Source organism: Acipenser ruthenus, chromosome 8 (assembly GCF_902713425.1).
Source record: "Acipenser ruthenus chromosome 8, fAciRut3.2 maternal haplotype, whole genome shotgun sequence".
In the NCBI taxonomy this organism is placed as follows: Eukaryota; Metazoa; Chordata; class Actinopteri; order Acipenseriformes; family Acipenseridae; genus Acipenser; species Acipenser ruthenus.
The window spans coordinates 45,597,132-45,603,131 of record NC_081196.1 but is presented as its reverse complement, the minus strand read 5'-3'; the positions used below and the strand labels follow the sequence as shown (position 1 = coordinate 45,603,131).

At 35.6% G+C, this 6,000-nt stretch overlaps 1 protein-coding gene across 1 annotated transcript in view; it reads left to right on the top strand.

Moving 5' to 3' along the window:
- Positions 1 to 5,253: 5,253 nt before the first annotated feature.
- The window catches only part of LOC117406661 (vang-like protein 1), a 40,578-nt gene continuing 39,831 nt past the window's right edge, over positions 5,254 to 6,000 (top strand). The window contains exon 1 of the mRNA XM_034010867.3: positions 5,254 to 5,396. The gene's annotated coding sequence lies outside the window, so the exon portion shown is untranslated. The remainder of the gene's footprint in view (positions 5,397 to 6,000) is intronic.

The window sequence follows — 6,000 nt, the reverse complement described above, 5'->3', positions numbered from 1 at the left end:
ATTACATTACGGGAAGATGATTGTCATATTGAAATAAACAGGCTAGGCTAGATAAAATATATCAAATGTCTGCTGTTGTACTACATTCTTACAAAAAATTATATATATATATGTGTGTGTGTGTGTGTGTGTGTGTGTGTGTGTGTGTGTGTGTGTGTGTGTGTGTGTATCTGAGTATTATGGGATAGTATCGAAACCAGAATAGCAGTTTTTCATTTTGACAGCCATCTGGTCTGTGTGCCCATTATGCATGTCCATTCCATTTCTATTTAAGCAACAGTATATGGACTGACACCAGTACTGAGCATTTTGAAACTCTGGCCACAAGTGGGCGCAGGAGTCTTAGTCTTCCATTTTCATGTGGTCCTCCAGACTAATCAAACTTGATGATTTATTCCCTTTTAAAGAGTCATTGATTATATTCATTTTTTATATATAATAACTACTTTGTATATGTCATTGCAAGTGTGTCAAATTGCATGTAATATAAAACCATGCAGCTAAATATTCTACAATTTAAAAAATAATAATAATAATAAAAAAACATTTTGTCTGGATTTCAGCTTTCACAGACATCTGCAATTTTTCTGTTTTTAAGATAATAATACTTATGTCTTTCTTGCTACAATGTATAAGTTTCCAATGTTTAAATGTGCTCGCAATTAAATTATATTTATATATAATTATCATCTGTGTTTGGCAGTACCAGGAATTTGTTTAAAAAATCCAGTTCAAAAACAGGCCTTGTCCTCACCTTTCTTGCCCTATGCTGAATTCTTGATTTTTGATACTGGCACTGAACAAGCCGTGGGGTTAACATGACAGATTAGTATAACGCTGAATGAATGGTCTGAGTCATCAAACACATAGCTTTAAAGCTGCTCAAAGTTAATTAACCATGTGATTTGCACATATGGGCTTGAACAGCCCCCCACATGAGCATTGCGTGTTCTGTGCCAGGACCAGAATTCAACATTACCCTACAATCCTACAGCCCAAAAACTGTTAATAGCCATGCACAACAGATGTTAAAGAAATGTGGTATTTACTGATGTCATTGTTGTGGAGCCCATGTGTGCTTAAACATTTTTATTATAGGCCTACTGCTAATTACTGGTAAACCCAGGTAGGCCTACATTAATCACAAACACGATATACAATTTAATGCAATGTTGAAATAACACAGAGGAGAATTTCTCTGACATATCCAAAGATTCCCAGTGCACCAGCACAGCTAGCTCCCTTTTGGAAAGCAGATTTTCCTAATTCCTCAGACACAACAGCCTGTTTAATTAATATGTGAGAGTAGTGTGTTTTCTTGTTGCTTTACATGTCAGGTCTGGGCATGCCAGAACAAGACAGGTTAGCACAAGCTGCTGAAGTGTACAAAATGAATTCTTTAAGGAGACTCTTCATGCAGCCTATGAAAACAAAAAGAAGGAGGTGACTCAAATGAAAACAAGACGTCAACAACAACAACAACAACAAAACCTATTATGATTTTACTTTTCCTTTTTAAGAATGTTCACTCTATAATTTAATTTTTACAGCTTGAGGTACTCATTTTCTGAATTTCAACAAGGGCTAAAACTTAAAACAGGTTCTCAGTTTTAACCACCCAGACACTGTGCTTCACTAGATTGGGATCCAAGTCAGATATGCCAGATAGCATGATGCATGTGCTGATGATATATGGGTATCCTTCAGCAGCTCCAGTACGGAAGACAAGAAGAGCCAGGTGTGGAAGCAGGTATCTTTGCAGATTGTTGACTGCTCATTTGATATCTTTTAAAGGGTACTAGTCAGACAAGTAGGATTTTGATAAATTTGTGTTTGTGTTCCAGCTGAAGTGACAATTGCTGGACTGTCAGAAACTCTTTTTTTAGTTGACCTGACTAAATCAAAACATTTTGTTACACTTTCACACTGCCTACTGCTTTCAAACAGTATATCAGCATGCGCTTGATGTTTTAATTTGTTCAACATCCCCTTGTGAAACTGATCTTTTGGAAGTGCAGTTTCTATTAAACTGGAAGGCTGTGCACATTAAATCATGTCTTTCTTTGAGTTACTGCCAGTGCCAGATGTGGACAAAACTACCCAATGATCGTTAGAGTTTAAGTGCTTTAGGAAAATTCTTAACACAACTGAAAAGTCAAGAGGCTGTAAATGAAGCTATAAGTACTGCACAATTACTCATGTCAAAAGCACACAGCTCAGTCAGAGGGAAATCTACCTATTTTTTGTTTGCTTTATTTAACTGCTTGAGATTCTATTTTGTGCAACTGTTCATGTTTTTACAGTACCTATATCAAAGTGCTACTGCATTGCCAAATAGCTTAAACCCCCATGCCAACAAAACACATGGTTACTATTTTTGTCAGAAAGCTTCTATTACAAGTAATTAGACCCATACAGACCAGGGAGGCTATAGTTTGGGGCTTTGAAATAATTATGTCTATGAAAGCCATGTTAACCCTTATAAAAGTTTCCCCATACTAAAAGCATAGCCAAGTGTAATACAGCATAGTGAAAGCATAGGTAAGCACTAAAGCCCAGAGAGAAAAAAAGAAACATGGTAAACCAATGGTAAACGATGGTACCATAAATGCATAGTATAAAACGTGGGGAAAGTATGTGAAAACTGCAAAATGACTGTGCAAATTTACTGTGGTACACTTTTATTAGGGAAATTGAGAACTCTGAATGTGGATTTTTCTTTCTGCACAATTTGTGTTTAATGTAGGCCCCATGTAACTCATTTTTAAAGATTATTGGTCCTCTTTTTAGCTGGTTTATTATTATTATTATTATTATTATTATTATTTATTTATTAGCAGACGCCCTTATCCAGGGCGACTTACAATTGTTACAAGATATCACATTATTTTTACATATAATTACATTATTTTTTACACATTATTTTTACATACAATTACCCATTTATACAGCTGGGTTTTTTACTGGAGCAATCTAGGTAAAGTACCTTGCTCAAGGGTACAGCAGCAGTGTCCCCAACCAGGGATTGAACCCACGACCCTCCGGTCAAGAGTCCAGAGCCCTAACCACTACTCCACACTGCTGTTTAGATTAAATTGAGAGATTATAATTCTGAAAGCAAGTTCCAGACATTTGAATTAGCCTTACATGTTTTTTACAGCTGGACAGGGCTGCCCTATAATCTCTTTGATACTGATGTCTATTTCTTAAGAGGCCCTGTCATCCTCATGCTTGGTTGGTGAAGCGATGCTTCTCAGGAAAATCTTGCCAGGACATTAGGGCGAATGCCTTTGTTCTTCTGTGACGTTTCCTTTTGTTCTTTAACATACCTCATCTGGAGAACTACGCAGCGCTCCACACATCATGCTGGGTTGCTGACGGATGAGTATGTTCAGTTTTCTGGAGAAGCCAGAATTTCAAACGGCCCCTGCTGGAGAAGACATTGTTTAAAATGTACAACATATGCACACAAGAATACAGCAGCCTAAATGGGGCATATTTTGAAGCGTTCAAAAATTAAAGGTCTCTTAAGCATTCTCAAGTTGTTTGTTTCTTATTTTGTAACAACCACTGACTTTTCTCCTTTGAAAAACGGAAGCTAATTAAAAACAGAAGTTCTTTGTTTTTCTCGGTTAGGAAAGTCCAGAGTCACAGCAGTCACGCTGTCTGAGTAAATGCCAGTGCAAAACACTCATGTTATAATTGGACATCTAAATAGGAGACCAACAACCATAAACATTTCTTGCCACAGAAATGTCTACAGTTTGAAGTGAGTTGCTGTGGAAATACACTTCAGCCCCCATGGTCATTTAAACCGTGTCCCTTTTTTTTTATCAAGCAAGGTTTATTTAAGATCTTTCTATACTCAAACAAAGAGAATGTTTGTCTATTTCCAATCAGTTTTCAAACCACTTCCCACTCTATTTAATTTAAAGGCACGTTTACCTCATTTGTCACCTTCACAGAGAACTAAATAGCTAGCCAGTTCTAATTTTAACAAACCGATACAGTCCCTCATTCTTGGCAATCCTTAATACTCCCCTGGTGCCCTCAACAGCTGTGCCTTCACTGCAGCATACAAATCTGCCTTCTATTTCACTCTTCACACTTATCTACCATAGTATTAGTAATTGGGATACCGTCCAGCAACTACAAGGTACTGGGCACCTCTAAAGCTCCCCAGGTTCTCTTATTTGTGTGAAAACTATCATTGTGTTATTCAATCCCACAGTCTGCCTTCTATTTCACTCTGTCTGTGATTTAATTAGCACCTTCAAGCTCCACTTTTAACCTGAGCTCCTAAATATATGTATGCTTTCTTCACATCTTGGCTGTAATCTGAACCTGTCTTTAATACCATACTTCATTATTATTATTATTATTATTATTATTATTATTATTATTATTATTATTATTATTATCTTTTGTTCCACAAGTTAAAAATAATTACAGTACATGTAATAACTGTCAGAAAGGTCATACAAAGCTTGGTAATGCAAATTGAATATGCCCCCCTAAATAACAGTAATAATAAAATAAGTTAAATGTTTCATTTTCATTTAGGAGATTATAATTTTCAGCACAAAATGGAAATAAATTATGCTGTCCAAACAAACCCAGCATAGAAACTACACAGCCACTGAGGTCTCCTAGTTTACATAAAGATTTAAGTAGAATAATCTGATCTCTATGTTTTATAACAAGGCTTGTCTGAAACCACTTGGGAGTTCTGTAACACTTGACTGGTCATGTGACACACTGTGGCCACTTTATAAGTGGCCAAATCCTTTATAACCTTTAAGTGACCATGTAGATCTACTAAAACCATAGTAAAGACAAATACAAGTCTATATGCCTTTGCAGGCTCGGCATAATATGTTTGGTTTTTTTTTTTTCTGGTCTTCTGAATAATTTCTAATTACCTTAATTTAGCCTACATAAAGATTAAATACTACATTTTATTGAAAATGTAAAACTTAAATGAGAAACAATCATATTTTATTAGTAAGATTTGCGTTTTTTCTAACTGTAATTTTCTAAAAAGGTAGCTGTTTTATTTTTTTTTACAAAAATATTAATTATTTTAGATGAGACCAGAAACTATTATACTGTATATTACATGTTGCATTTTGGAATTTTCTTAAAGCTATAGTATTTTCTTGTAACATTGAAACTATTCTATGAAATACCTCGATATACCTCCCCCTACTGTCCCATAACAGCACTACACCTTTTTCTCACGTTTTGTGTTACTGGTGCTGCCCCCTGCTATTTTCTATGTAAAATCGATCCCTGCGGTTTCTATCCGGGTTAGTTTCTGTGTCCCTAGCTGTTTAATGTATGTGTATTTTACAGAGATAAAACCCTGGACTGGTGTTTGTTGTTTACATAAAAAGGTGAGTTTCTGTTTTCGTGTGTTAGCGCTAAATGTAATCTTCAGCTCCACAAGACACTGTTTTTTGTTATAATTATTATTTCTGTAGCTGCATATGCTTGAGGGTTAAACTTACATATTCCTGTTTGATCTGCGGTGTGTGGGCTGGGCTGCTTTTTACCCTATTATAGTATAGCTATTTAAAATCCTTTATAGCAATTATTGGTTTTGAATCGTTGCTTTTTTATATGTGCCGCGTAGTGCAATTGTTTTGAGTTATTGCAGAATGATTGCTTAACATTTTAATGTAACTGCAGCAACACCGTGTACATTGGAAAAGGCCTTTTCTGCTTGTGAGCTTCAGTCACAATACAGTAGCCCTACATTAAACTTAGATTTTACGTTTAATCCATCGACATAAATATGTATATATATTTTTTTTTCACCGATTTTCTGCAAATAATTTTTTATTTTTTTTTGCATCGTGTGTTTTTCTTTAAATGAAGTCAGAAAAGGCCCTTTCGTTCTCTGGTATTCAGCTTCGTCTCATCGCTATTGCTATGCTGGGGTTGAAGTGACATCAAATTTCTTTAAAATATAATTCTTGGTTGTCTCCATGTCGGTAA